At 38.4% G+C, this 16,144-nt stretch overlaps 1 protein-coding gene across 4 annotated transcripts in view; it reads right to left on the reverse strand.

Moving 5' to 3' along the window:
• Positions 1 to 16,144, reverse strand: part of SUGCT (succinyl-CoA:glutarate-CoA transferase) — a 691,493-nt gene that overhangs the window by 597,945 nt on the left and 77,404 nt on the right. The gene's annotated exons all lie outside the window — the stretch shown is intronic.

Genomic DNA, 16,144 nt, shown 5'->3' on the forward strand with positions numbered 1-16,144 from the left:
ATGAGACGACAATAAATTAACCCTGATTAACTCTGTACAGGAGAGTGGTGGAGCAAGATGGTGGAATAGAAAGCTCCACCAATCATCCCCCAACACACACACACAAGGAGTTAGCAACTATCTACACCTTCATAAGAATCAAAAATCAGGTGAGCACTCATAGTACTTGGTATGAACTCTGTCCATTATATTTACCAAACGAATAGAGAATTTCAAAGACCTATGTACAAGGTGGCAGTAAATTAAGTCCAACATCCAATATCTCCTTCTTAGACTGTAATGATGAAAATAAAATATCAAGGAGCAATGAGATTACAAAGAAAGGAAAATGTACAAAGCTACCGATCATAAACAATGCAACCTGTTATTTTGAACGCTTTCATTGAGCCAGGCAAAAATAAACCATCTCTTACCTAATCTTTCTACCAGTGTTCTTTCCTCTTGCAATTTATGGACAAATACAAACTGAAGACATACTCTTTCATTACTATTCTTTTCCAAAGTTTAAAGAAAATATTTTATTTGGGTCACATAAACACTAAAGGATCATTACCATGAATGTGCCAAATTATTTAAAAAAAAAATTTATATAAAAAAGGATAGGTACATTTTCTTTAAAAGGCATTTGAATTATAGAAAGAGAAATATAACAGAGATAAAACATGACATTATAAACTATAGAAAACTGCATGACCTTTTACAAAATAAATAAATTTTGGGCCAGTCACGGTGACTCACACCTGTAATCCCAGCACTTTGGGAGGCCAAGCCAGGTGGATCACTTGAAGTCAGGAGTTTGAGACCAACCTGGCTAACATGCCAAAACCCTGTCTCTACTAAAAAATATTAAAATCAGGCCAGGTGCAGTGGCTCACACCTGTAATTCTAGCACTTTGGGAGGTCAAGGTGGGCAGATCACAAGGTCAAGAGATGGAGACCAGCCTGGTCAACATGGTGAAATCTTGTCTCTACTAAAAATACAAAAAAAAATTAACCTGGCGGGCACCTGCAGGTCCAGCTACTCAGGAGGTTGAGGCAGGAGAATCACTTGAACCCAGAGGTAGAGGTTGCAGTGAGCCAAAATCACGCCACCGCACTCCAGCCTGGCGACAGAGCAAGACTCTGTCTCAAAAAAAATACAAAAATTAGCTAGGCGTTGTGGTGCACAACCTGTAATCCCAGCTACTCAGGAGGCTGAGGCATGAGAATCTCTTGAATTCGGGAGGTAGAGGTTGTAGTGAGCCAAGATCATGCCACTGGGCAACAGAACGAGACTGTCAAAAACAAATAAGTAAATAAATAAATACATTTTAACAAGTATTAGATATTTCAGAATGAGACATAATCCTTCTAAAACGAAATATTTTCTATGTAAAAAAAAAAAAATCTCAAATAGGGAAGTCCCTTTCCCCCAAAAGATATAAGAATTGTTTCTTGAAAAACTAGGATTCACTGTGTGTGTATGTGTGTATGTGTATGTGAAATCTTTCACAAGCACTCTGTTTTAGAAAAGAGGTTTTAAAGGAATTTGAAGATTTTGCTTTCCTATATAAATTTTACAGATAACTCTTGTTATGGCTTTCCTTCCATTTAGGGATCAAATATAAGAAAAACCAAAGTAAAACTACCTAGTGATATAACTTCTATGAAATAACAACTGAAATATCATATGAGCTTCAATAATAAATATCCGTAGTGTTAATCTCAGTCACTGGGATTGAGTCTATAAATCCAACTCTAGTTAAACTAACTAAACTAAACTGAGCAGTCAAGTCAGTCAACCAACAGATGAGTTGTGTAAATGTAGAAAAACATGCTTGTTTATTTTCTCTATATTTATTTGCTGTTTCCCTGAACTAACTAAGAATCTAGTTATTTTAAAACATTTAGGTCGGGTGCAGTGACTCATGCCTGTAATCCCAGCACTTTCGGAGGCCAAGGTGGATCACCTGAGGTCAGGAGTTCAAGACCAGTCTGGCCAACATGGCAAAACTCCTCCTCTACTAAGACAAGAAAAATTAGCTGGACGTGGTGGCTCTGTCCAGCCATGGGGAGGCGGAGGTTGCAGTGAGCTGAGATCGAATAACTGCACTCCTGCCTGGACAACAGAGTGAGACTCTGCCTCAAAAAAAAAAAAAAAGTAAAAAAGTAAATATATTTACACATTTAATCAACCAGTATGTGAATGCCGATTACATTCCAGGCATTGTTCTAGATTTGAGGGTACAGTACAGCCAGTCTCTGCCTTAAGAAAGCTTACATCTTAAAGGTAGATAAAGAAAGTAACTAATAAGAATGAAATATAATTTCACACATGAAGATGAGTGCTATGAAGAAAACTAAAGGAGGATAAGGAACTGGAGAGTAACTGGAAACATCGTGAGGGTGAGTGGACAACTTAAAAGGGATGTCAGTCTTTCAGGACTGAACCTCCAATTAGTAGTACACTCAATCAAGTATTCCCTTTATTGAACACATATTCTTATTTAGGCATGTTAATAGGTATAATCTTCACAACAACCATGAGAAATAGCTATGTTATCTCCATTTCACAGATGAAAAAAGGGAGGGTCACAGTACCTTGTCTAAATAGCTTGTCTCAATTTGCATAGATAATAAGTGGCAGAGCCTACATTTGAAAGCTATGTAACTCCAAATCCCGTGTTCTTTGCACTATATCACACAACTGCTGATAAAAATCAAAATGGTCTATTTTCAAAGTTATGTTTCCACAGTTATATTATTCATTAGCTTTAATAAATTTTAGCCTTACATGGCAGCTTGCACCTGTAATCCCAGCACTTTGGGAGGCTGAGGTGATCACTTGAGCCCAGGGGTTCTAGACCACCCTGGGCAATATAGTAGGTCCCCGTCTCTACAAAAACTGAAAAAAAATTAGGTAGGCCTGGTGGCATGTGTGAATTGTCCCAGCTACTTAGAAGGCTGAGGTGGGAGGATCCCTTGAGCCCAGGGGTTCGAGGCTGCAGTGAGCCATGACTGCACCACTGCACTCTAACCTGGGTGACACAGCGAGATCCTGTCTCAAAAAATAAAATAAGTTTTAAGAAACCAAATCCTTACTATATACCATATTTCTAGAGGGGTCGGAAAATAAAAAGAATGGTAAGTTTATTAATATGAATTCTAAAAATGTAGTACTTTGAGGGTGACTATCATTTCTGAAATAGTTGTATGTGGAAATTCCTAGTAAAATTTGCTCTGTTTCACAAATCATATTTCATTGTTTAAAGGTACCCCAAAACATTTATCACAATAAAACCCAGAGTTTTTTGGACCAGGCACAGTGGCTCATGCCTGTAATCCCAGCACTCTGAAAGGCCAAAGTAGGCAGATCGCTTGAGCCCAGGAGTTTAAGATCAGCCTAGGTAACACGGTGAAACTCCTAGCTAACAAAAAATTAGCCAGGCGTGATGGTGCATGCCTGTATCCCAGCTACCTGGGAGGCTGAGGTGGGAGGATCGCTTAAGCCCAAGGGGTGAACACTGCAGTGACAGGGTGCCACTGCACTCCAACCTGGGCAACAGAATGAGACCCTGTCTCAAAAGAAAAAAACAAAAAAACTATAGCTTATCAACTTATAGTTTATCTTAAGATTTTTTTTATCTTGAAATCTTTATATGATCTATAGTACTATAATTTTAACAAACAAATCAAATGTTAAGTACATCATTTCATTCATAAAGATAAAAATAATATTGAAAATCTCCAGTTTTCTGGTAGTGAACAAACACATTAAGGCAGAATTCCACCAACACATTTTTTCTCAAAAACATCTCTACTTAGCTCTTTTTTGTTTTTTTATTTTTCCTAGGTCATACAAATTGGTCCTGTTAACAACCAAAGAAAGGAGAACAAACTTATGTTATGGACTTGAAAGGATAAAGCCAAGCAAAGAAACTGAAGACTGAAGTGCTACCTGTGTAGGAGAGTGCCTCACTGCTCCTTCCTTACCAAGACAATACTGAGGGGGAAAAAAAGGTCAGTTGACTGAATCCGAATTATCCCACCAAAAATCTCTAAAGGGGAAAATACAGTGAAATAATAAGTTAACACTGGGAAATGTCAACAAAAATAACCTTAAAGGAGAAAGTCTCAGGCCCAGAACCAAGACTAAAGGTGCTGGCAGGATTTGCCACATCCCTTCAATTGGGAGTGGGATGCACCCTTGGCTGGGTGGAGGATGCCTAACACAAGGAATAGACTGGGGTCTTGGGAAGAGTGCTGACCCCCAAGCCCTGTAAAGACAGCACTCAGCCTAGCAAGGCTTGGTCTGCTATGGTGCCTTCTCTTCAACATCATCCCACTTCTATGCATTACCTCAGGCAACTGCTAAGGAAACACTGTTGCAGTATAGAATTTAAATGTTAAGGAACTTGACTAGAGTTAGGTTATGCTAAGTGAGTAAAAGTACTTGACAGCAATTACTAAGTAAAAGTATCTAAGTATAAAGGGGAAGTTAACTTTGACTAAGTACAAGTACTTACTCAGCAGCAATTGCAAAGTGAAGAGAGGGAAGATGGAAGGAACAAATGTTTGAATGCTAATCATTTCTCAGAGCACAAAATCAGCACAGGATGGAACATGTAGGTAGTAGTTAAAAGCATGAAATGATTCCAACGTCTTAAGGGTTTTCATAATCTCCTCTCAACCTCCATATGATCTTTTAGTAATGATTACTTTTGTAAAGAAGAAACATTTAGCCAAATTGGAGCAATACTCTCTATTTCACTTCAATTAATTGTTCCTCAGTTAAATTCAATTGAATTGTATACTTATTTACTTTAAATTAGCAAGAATATTATGATCTCATCTTTATAAAATAATTTCTGTTCATCATATGCTATGAATATGCCAACGTATAAGTATATACAGACATATAGATTGATGCTTACCAACTATTAACACTAGAAACTTCTGACTGATGAGATTATGATAATTTATGATTTTCTTCTCCATTATTTTTGACAATGTTTCAGTTTTATAATAAGTATGTATTATATATAAGAATAATTACTTAAAAAAAAAGACAAGATCTTGCTCTGTTGCCCAGGCCAAAGGACAGTAGCACTAGCTCAGCCCACTGCAACCTCTGTTTCCTGGGCTCAATCAAGCAATCCTCCCACCTTAGCCTCCAGAGTAGCTGGGACTACAGGCGGGTACTTCCACACCCTGCTAATTATTTTTTTGTATTTTTTGTAGTCATGGGGTTTCACCACATTGCCCAGGCTGGTCTCAAACTCCTGAGCTCAAGCGATCCTCCTGCCTCACCCTTCCAAAGTGTCAGGATTACAGGCATGAGCCACTGTGCCTGACCCAAGAATAATTACTTTTAAAAGTCAATTAAGCCAGGTTCGGTGGTTCACACCTATAATCTCAGCATTTTGGGATGCAGGCTGATCACCTGAGGTCAGGAGTTCAAGACCAGCCTGGCCAACAGAGTGAAATCCCGTCTCCACTAAAAATACAAACATTATCCCAGCATGGTGGTGCACGCCTGTAGTCCCAGCTACTCGGGAGGTTGAGGCAGGAAAATCTCATGAACCCAGGATGCAGAGGTTGCAGTGAGCCAAGATCGCGCCACTGCACTCCAGCCTGGGTGACAGAGACTCCGTTTCAAAAAAAAAAAGTCAATTAAAATAAAGTATAAATGAGCAGTTAAGTTATTCCACCATTATCTCTGACTAACTCTGACTGTAATCAGTGGTCAGATATGTTTCAGCAGTGTCATTGTAGAAAGGTGCACGAATTAAGGAAAACTTTATTAGTTAACCTAGACTATTTAACTTCATTTATTAGTGAACTAATATTTATAATGGTTAAGATTAAAATCAATGAACTATATCATTCTAAGTCATAAAATGAGAAATATATTTTATACACATAAGAACCCGTAATTCCTATAATATTTATTGAGCGTGAAGTTCTTTCCTAGGCACTAGAGATGTAGAAATACATGACATTTCTTGTGGAATATATTATATAGTTTTATATTATATATTTTATATTATATTACAAACTATATTATTATATAAACATTATATAATTATATATTATATAAATATATAATATAAAATAAATATATAATATTATAAACTATATAATATATATTTTATACTATAATATAATACATGTAATATTTGTATATAATATATTCTATAGATTATGTTACATATCTTACATATTTTATATATATAGAGAGAGAGAGAGTTTTTTGGTGGATTTTTTGAGACAAGGTCTCACTCAATTGTCCAGGCTGGAGTGCAGTGGCAAGATCGGGGCCCACTGCAGCCTCAGTCTCCTGGGCTCAAGTAATCCTCCCACCTCAGCTTCCTGAGTAGCCGGGACTGCAGGTTCATGCCAAAACACCTGGCTAATTTTTAAAATTTTTACTAGAGACAGGGTCTCCCTACGTTGGCAGGACTGGTCTCAAACTCCTGGGCTCAAGCAATCCTCCTGCCTCGACCACCCAAAGTACTAGGATTACAGGCACAAGCCACCATGTCCAGCCTGGGGAACGTGTATTTTAACCCATAGCAAATACAGTTGAATTTTTGAGAGAGAGAGAGAGAGAAAGAGAGAGAGAGAGAGTGCGTGTGTGTATGCGTGTGTTTGCGCATGTGTGTTGGAAAGGGCATCTCTACTTGTTTATTTGCATAAATATTTCTAATTTTACAAAGGGTTTTATTCTCAGACTTTGCTGCTAAGAACAGAAATTGGTTCAATCTTATAAAATATCAATACCTATCAAAAATACAAATGAACTAATCCATTGACACCACAGTCTCCTTCTAGGGATTTTTCCTACAGATACAATTTTACATGTGGGGCCAGGTGCGGTGGCTCACACCTGTAATCACAGCACTTTGGGAGGCCGAGATGGGTGGATCACCTGAGGTCAGGAGTTCGAGATCGCCTGACCAACATGAAGAAACCCCATCTCTACTAAAAATACAAAATTAGCTGGGTGTGGTGGTGCATGCCTGTAATCCCAGCTACTTGGGAGGCTGAGGCAGGAAAATAGCTTGAACCCCAGTGGTGGAGGTTACAGTGAGCCGAGATCACACCATTGCACTCCAGCCTGGTCAATAACAGCAAAACTCCATCTCAAAAAAAAAAAAAAAACAAGAATCAAAACTATAAACCTTCTGAAAGAAAATCTTCAAAACTAAGGGTAAGCAAAGATGCCTTAAAAACAACATAAAAGACACCAACCATAAGATAAATTAACTAATTTGAATTAAATAAAACTTTAAACTACTTGTCAAAAGATAGCATTTTGATAGTATAATGGCAAGCCACAGACTCGGAGAAAATATTAGCAATGTATACATCTCACAAATGCTTATATCTAGAATACACAAAGAAATCTGTTAAATGATTGAGGAAAGACTAACACTCCAATAAAAACAATGGAAATGACTGGAACATATAGTTCACTTAGATACCTAAATAACTACTAAGCATTAAAAAAACACATCTTAACTCATCAGGGAAATGCCAATTCAAATCACAATGAGATGCTACTACATACCCACCAAAATGGCTAAAATTTAAAAGACTGGCTGGGAACAATGGCTCACACCTGTAATTACAAACTTTGAGAGGTCAAGGCAGGCGGATCACTTGAGGTTAGGAGTTCAAGACCAGCCTGGCCAACATGGTGAAACCCCATCTCTACTAAAAATCCAAAAAAATTAGCCAGGCATCGTGGTGGGTGCCTGTGATCCCTGCTACTGAGGAGGCTAAGGCAGGAGAATTGCTTGAACCTGGGAGGCATCTCAGACCAAAAAAAAAAAAAAAAAAAAAAACCCTTCAATTAAGCAAAAGAAGTCAGGCATAAATCAGAATATACTAGGCCAGGCAAGGTGGCTCACACCCAGAACTTTGGGAGGCTGAGGCAGGCAGATCACTTGAGCCCAGGAGTTCAAGATCACCCCTAGTCAACATGGTGAAACCTGGTCTCTACCAAAAATACAAAAACTAGCCAGGTGTCATGGCAAGCACCTGTAATCCTAGCTTCTCAAAAGGCTGAGGCAGGAAAATCATTTGAACCTTGGAGACTACAGTGAGCTGAGATTGTGCCACTGCACTGCAGCCTGGATGACAGAGCAAGACTCCGTCTCAAAAAAAAATAAAAAAAAGAACATACTATGTGGTTCTACTTATAGAAGAAGTTAAGATAGCATATAGTATTAGAAGTCAAAATAGTGGTTACCTCTGGAGGAAGTAGCATTTGGGAATAGAAAAAGAAACTTTCTGGAGTGATAGAAATATGCTGTAGCTTGAACTGCGTAGTGTCTATTCAGGTGTATACATTTGTAAAAAAAAAAAAAAAAATTGAACCAAGCCTGGGCATCATGGAGAGACCCCATCTCTACAAAAACTACAAAAATTAGCTGAGCGTGATGGCATGTGCTTATAGTTCCAGCTATTCAGGAGGCTGACATGGGAGGATCAATTGAGCCCAGACTGCAGGGAGCTGTGATCGCACCACTGCACTCCAGCCTGGGTGACAGAGCAAGACCTGTAATGTTTGTAATGCAAAGAAATGATAAATGCTTGAGGTGATGGATGCCCCATTTATCCTGATATGATTATTGGATTTTTGTTGTTGTTGTTGTCATTCTTTGTTTTTGTTTTTTTTTTTGGTTTGTTTCTGAGTTGGAGTTTCGCTCTCGTTGACCAGGCTGGAGTGCAATGGCATGATGTCGGCTTACCCCAACCTCTGCCTCCCGGGTTCAAACAATTCCCCTGCATCAGCCTCCCAAGTAGCTGGGATTACTGGCATGTGCCACCACACCCAGCTAATTTTCTATTTTTAGTAGAGATGGGGTTTCTCCATGTTGGTCAGGCTGGTCTCAAACTCCTGACCTCAGGTGATCCGCCCACCTCAGCCTCCCAAAGTGCTGTGATTACAGGCATAAGCCACCGTGCCCAGCCCTGATATGATTATTATATACTGTATGCCCCTATCAAAAAATCTAATGTACCTGATAAATATGTATCTACAATGTACCTATAAAAATTTAAAAAAAAAAAAAAGTTTATGGCCAGGTGCAGTGGCTCACACCTGTAATCCTAGCACTTTGGGAGGCCAAGGTGGGCGGATCGCTTGAGGTCAGGAGTTCGAAACCAGCCTGGCCAACATGGTGAAACCCCATCTCTACTAAAAATACAAAAAAAAAAAAATAGCTGGACATGGTGGCAGGCACCTGTAATCCCAGCTACTTGGGAGGCTGAAGCAGGAGAATTGCCTTAACCCCGGAGGCAGAGGTTGCAGTAAGCCAAGATCATACCAGTGCACTCCAGTCTGGGTGACAAAGTGAGATTCTGTCTCAAGAAAAGAAAAGAAAGTTTAAAAAGGAAGACTGTTTTGTTTGGTTTTGAATAGAATATCTCTGAAAAGATACAAAAAAGAACTGGCAACATGGATTTCATCTGAGGAAGAGAAGAAGGTGGGATGGGCACAGAGGAAAGGAGATTTATATTGTAGACTGCTAGACAATCAAGGAAAAAGACCTAGTTTATGTCCCAATGTTATCATTTAAAGGACCTTCCTGCTCTCTGTCTCAAAAGTGTCCTGGTTTGTATGATCAATTATACGATCTGCCTACTTATGTATCTTGTGGATTTAGTATTATGTAAATGTATTGCCTCTTCAAAAAATAAATAAAATATAAACTAAGCATAATACGGTGCCTTTTGACAGCAATGTAAGAGCAATTGCTCTTTGTGTAATTTTGTGTTTTCTTAGTTTTTAAAGGAGGAGATAAATATTTAAGAAGCAATGCTTATAAACTTGATTTAATCCATCCTGCACACTTGGGCCAAACTAATCTTATGAAGAACAGCTTTCATCATATCACTCCCCTTCTGAAACATCTTCTGAACTTCACTTTGAGCAAACAACCTCCCAACTTCTTTACTTGACCTTGAAGACGTGCCAAAGTATGGCCTAAAGCAACCTTCCCCTAATGTTCTGAAACCTTAACTCTCAGTGCCTCTGTAACTAGCCTATTATTTTCCCTAAATCTTCCTGAATCCTTCCTGCTTCTCTGTATTTGTTTTCCACCCTGTAATCTCCACTGGGAATGTCTCAATCCATCCACATTCTATCTTTCTTTCCAGGCACCATACAACTTAAGTTCCACCACTTCCTTAAAGTCCCACCCTGAACCACATTTATACTTTACATATTTTTTTTAATTTTGTTTTGTTTGCTTGCTTTTGTTTTTTGTTTTGGTTTGGTTTGGTTTTTTGAGACATAGTCTCACTCTCTCACCCAGGCTGCAGTGCAGTGGCACAATCTGGGCTCACAGCAACCTCTGCCTCCCTCGTTCAAGTGATTCTCTTGCCTCAGCCTCCAGAGTAACTGGGATTACAGGCACCTGCCACCACACCCGGCTAATTTTTGTATTTTTAGTCGAGACGTGGTTTCAAAAATTAACCGGGTCTCAAACTCCATTCACCTCGGCTGCCCAGAGTGCTAGGATTACAGGCATGAGTCACTGCATTCACCCTATACCTTACATTGTCAAATTGTAACAAAAATTTCTCTCCAACAGATTCAGTGTAAGCCATAAATAGATTCCAAAGATGTTATTAATTAAGTTTTTTAAAATTATGAAGAGCAGGCTGGGCACGGTGGCTCATGCCTGTAATCCCAACACTTTGGGAGGTCAAGGAGGGAGGATCACAAGGTCAAGAGATTGAGACTAGCCTTGCCAACATGGTGAAACCCCGTCTCTACTAAAAATACAAAAATTAACCAGGCATGGTGGCGTGCGCCTATACTCAGGAGGCTGAAGCAGGAGAATCGCTTCAACCTGGCAACAAAGCAAGACTTTGTCTCAAAAAAAAAAGTTGTGAAAAGCATTTGTTATACTGGCAACTAGGACACAGAGTTGAATAAGAGGCTATCCCTATCATGGAAGTTCTCATAGAAATATCTAACAACTGCCATCATATTAACTTGCCCTCATATATCTGCCACTCTCAGCTACTTGCAAAGAACTGCCTTCATTGTCAACATCGTATATATAGACATATACACACACAAACACACACTTCCATGCCCAAGCCTCTAGGGTTATAATACTAGAGTTTTCCAATGTTATTAATCCTCAAGAAAAAATTAAAGATGCTTTATTTTCCAATTTGATGTATTATCTACAACATAACATATCACTTAATTTTATTCACTTTTCTGTTCTTTTTATTTTCTAATGTTTCCACGCGTACATGTCTAATCTAGGGAAGGAAATCATTCCTTACAGAGTAACTTATTATGGAAGCTAATGCAACACTACACATATGGTCAATACATCTTTGTTCATTGATTTCTCAGTATAATTATTCTTGATATTCAAGTGTGCCAAGATTTATAGTTGAATTGTTACTCAGAACACATATCTCATATGTCTGGGTCATTTACTTTTCAGAATCTTTCATACTAATTGATTTCATTCCCAATCTCTTCATATTCTATATGCATTTAAAAAATGATGATAAACATGACAGAGAGATGATAGATAGATAGATAGATAGATAGATAGATAGATAGATAGATATAGAGAGATAAAGAGATAGATAGATCCAGACATGGTGGCACATGCCTTTGGTCCCAGCTACTCAGGAGGCTGAGTGGGGAGGTTGAGGCTGCTGTGAGCCATGATTACACTACTGCACTCCAGCCTGAGCAACAGAGTGAGAACTTACCTCAAAAAAAAAAATCACATAATATAGTATCAGACATTCATTTATTCAATATATTTTTATTATTTAGTAAGACTCTGTTCTATGCATAAAGTAGTGACCAAATAAAAAACCACGGTCTTTCCTATGAGGCTTATATCTTACCAAGGCCCATTTTAGGCAGTCAGTGAACAGATAGCAGTAAATTAGAGCTAGAACCCCAAATTCTTTATTCGAGTGCTCTCCCACTCTTCCAAATGGTCTATTTACACACTGTAACATATATCAAGCATCATGCAGAAGCAAGATGCAAATATAACAGACATCAGGATCACTCTGCAAGTATCATGGAGAGTGAAAAGAGTACAAGCTACAGAAGTAAAGCAAACCTGGGTTCAAAGTTTGGCTTTACCACTTCACATATCAAGTTATGTAAGCCTCTAAGCTTCAGTTATAGAATGTATCAATATAAGGCCAGGCTTGGTGGCTCACACCTGTAATCCCAGCACTTTGGGAGGCTGAGGCAAGTGGATTGCTTGAGGTCAGGAATTCGAGACCACTCAACATGGTGAAACCCTATCTCTACTGAAAATACCAAAAAAAAAAAAAAGTCAGCAAGGCATGGTGGCACATGCCTATAATCCCAGCTACCAGGGAAGCTAAAGCAGGAGAATCACTTGAACCCAGGAGGTGGAGGTTGCAGTGAGCTGAGATTGTGCCACTGCACTCCAGCCTGGACGAAAAGAATGAGACTCTGTCTCAAAAAAAAAAAGAAAGAAAGAAAGAGAAAAGGAGTTCATCAATACGCACCTGGAAGTATCAATGTGAAGATCAAAAGAACTAATAATATATGTAAAATGTCTATCATCTATCTGGCATAGTGTAGATATTCAAAACATATTCTCTTTTTGTCCATAATCAAATATAATCTAATCTGACAACACCATAGCATGCTTAAAAGGCTGGATTTTAGATTTAGTAAAAGTTAACAGTAACTAGTTTACCTTAAATCACATGATAAAGACTGCTTTCATAAAATTTTCCCTATAATTTTTTTTTTTTTTTTTTTTTTTTTTGGAAACAAAGTCTCTCTTAGACACCCAGGCTGGAGTGCAGTGGCACAATCTTGGGTCACTGCAACCTCTGCCTCCCAGGTTCAAGCAATTCTGTTGCCTCAGTCTCCCAAGTAGCTGGGATTATAAGCATGTGCCACAATGCTTGGCTAATTTTTGTATTTTTAGTTGAGACGGGATTTCACCATGTTGGCCAGGCTGATCCTGAACTCTGACCTCAAGTGATCTGCCTGCCTTGGCCTCCCAAAGTGCTGGGATAACAGGCATGAGCCACAGTGCCCAGCCCCTATACTATACGTTTAGATATGCCCCCTTTTGTATAAAAATTACATTATTATTACATTATAGGGAAAAAAAGATGCATTTTGAGTTTTTTCATTGTAACACTAGTCTATATCTTTGGAATATCACTTGATTTACAGGCAGAAATATATAAGATTATCACTAAAAATATATTTGTATATAATAATGTATTAAAGTATTTAATAAATTTGTATATAATAATGTATTAAATCCACAACCAATAAGTCGGCCACTGTTCCTTACCTTCCCAACCACATTTGGCCCCACTTCTTTATTAATTCACAATAATTTAGTGACACTGCCCTTCTCTGGGCTCTTCAAAACTACCAGACTCTCCAGCAGAATCTAGATGACATGCAATACCATGCATTACTCTCTAATGCTAATTAGCTAATGGTTAACAGGATCCCACTCTAACTATAGAGATGCCTTCCCTGACCAACAGCCCTGATAAAGTTGGGCTCCACTGTGTAGGGTGATGTGGAGAAGGCTCCTGATGTCAGAGAAGCCTGGGTTCCAATCAGTCATCTGACAACATGGAGTTATGCTACAGCACAGATACATGGCTGTGCAGTTAGAGAAAAGCTCATACACAATGGATATAATTGGCAATAGTGCATGTGCATTGGCTGGTTAAAAATATTAGCCAAGGCTTTCAGAAGTGATCTTTCCTATACAATCTCCACTGAGAGGCTTAGGAAATTATTAATATATTGCTGATAAGATAAGGGAAAACAACTTTCTTAAGCGGGACTCCCAGCATGGACTGATTCTTTTCAATCTGCTCTTATCCTTGGCTGCCAAACCACACTTTGTGGAGATCTTTAGAAGCATAATAATGGCCTGAGGCACACTGTTATATATGTTCATAGCACCCTGTACACTTCTTCAGAGTTCTTTTTATTTGCATGTAATAAATATTTTCTGTTAATATTTGTTTTCCCCACTTAATAGCTATAGGAAGGTAAGGACTTGTGCCTGTCCTCTTGCCTGCTTAATCTCCAGCACCTACCACCATTCCCATCATACAGTAGGAAACAGATGCAGTAACTACTTACTAGGTGGATGAGTAACTGAATTAAGAAGTGAAAGATGTGTCCATGTGAAAGAAATACAGTATGAGAGTTAAGTTTACTTAATGTAATACATGGAAAGTATATAAAGCAATGTTTGGCACATACCAAGCACTCAATAAATGTTATTTGCTCACCTAGAACAAAAATCACCCAAGTAGGGTAATACAAGAGTTAAAAGCTGTTATTGACTGGGAAATTATAAGGTTGAGCTATACTGTGTGGTTATCCCTGTTAGACCACAGTACAATGTACTAAAGGAACTACAGTAATCACCCATCTCAGCAGTTTTTCATTTAATTCATTTTATCATTTGAATATACAAATGTTTAAATCCCAGATCTTTTCACATATTCCTAATTGAGTTCAACACCCTTAAATAAAAGCATTCACAATGAAGAATGTCTTGGCCATATGAGACTCTATGGAATTGAGCAATGAGAGAAATGTTCATGCTCTATTCTCTCGATGGATGGAAAGGAAACTGGTGCTCTTGAATATTTTAAGGAAAGGCCAGCAGGGCACAGTGGCTCACGCCTGTAATCCCAGCACTTTGGGAGGTCAAGATGGCTTGGGCCCAGGAGTTCAAGACCAGAATGAGCAACATAATAGGATAGCATCTCTGCAAAAAATTTAAAAATTAGTCAGGTGTGGTGCCACATACTTGTAGTCCAAGCTATGTGGGAGGCTGACGTTGGAGAATCTATTGAGCCCAGGAGGCTGCAGTGTGCCATTGAGGCTGCACTCCAGCCTTGACTGAGACCCTGTCTCAAAAAACAAAACAAGGCCAGGTGCCGTGGCTCACGCCTGTAATCCCAGCACTTTAGAAGGATGAGGTGGATGGATCACCTGTAGTCAGGAGTTCGAGACCAGCCTGGGCAACATGGTAAAACTCCATCTCTACTAAATGTACAAAATTAGCCGAGGGTGGTGGTACATGCCTATAATCCCAGCTACTTGGGAGATTGAGGCAGAAGAAGCACTTGAACCCGGAAGATGGAGGTTGCAGTGATCCGAGATGATGCCACTGCACTCCAGTCTGGGCAATAGAGTAAGACTCTGTATCAAAATAATAATAATAAAAAAATAAACAAAACAAAAGCAAAGGCCACTCACATTTTTCCTAAATATGTGAAAATGAAACGAAGATGAAAGTACAATAACTTTATATTTCAAGAAATTAAAACCTCAACAGCTCTTTGAAATTAATAAAAAGTAAATCTCATAATCAGGAATTAGAGACAAAGGGAAATAATTCATTAATTAGTAAAATTAAATGAAAGGAAGATTGCAAAAGACTTGAGGTCACTCTGCCTCAGTCTATTTCAACACTACAGCAAGCAATATTTCCTGAAGAATTAACTACAGGAAGTGATTTAGGGAATGAATACCTACTAAAACAAGTTTTGTAAGGCCATGAATCCTGCTTGTTTTGAAATAGATGTCTTTAAGCATTTTTATTTACTAGACTTTCACACTTTTTTTTCAACTTTGTTTAATGTCATTCATATTGCTTTCCCCAGGAGTCTTTCTTTTAATCTAACCAACTACATTTTGGCCATCTAAATACTTGTTAGAAACTTCCCAACCCACTATCAGTGGAGAGGAATTATTATAAAATCAAATTAATTATTTCACTGTCAGAATCTAATGCACATTGACAAATCAGATACATTTAAACCTGAGGCCTTAAGCGACAAATTTAAGAAACCCTCTGCTATGTATACATGCCAAATGAAGGCACTCTAGTAGAAATCGACATCTGTGGTCTAGTCTATTCAACTGTTTTATTTCAAAGAAGGAATATTCCTAAATCACACAAAGTTACCTATATTAAGCTTGAATAACATAATAAATGTGGAAAAGGTGTTCACCAACTATCTATGGCTTCTTGCTAAAAACACTGCTCTTTTCCATGTGGCCAAATTGATGTTTAGCCTCTAATACATTTGTAATGAACGCTTCCCATTTTACTTTCAT

Source organism: Aotus nancymaae, unplaced genomic scaffold, assembly GCF_030222135.1.
Source record: "Aotus nancymaae isolate 86718 unplaced genomic scaffold, 86718_ANA_hifiasm-v0.15.2.pri h1tg000065l, whole genome shotgun sequence".
Classification (NCBI taxonomy): domain Eukaryota; kingdom Metazoa; phylum Chordata; class Mammalia; order Primates; family Aotidae; genus Aotus; species Aotus nancymaae.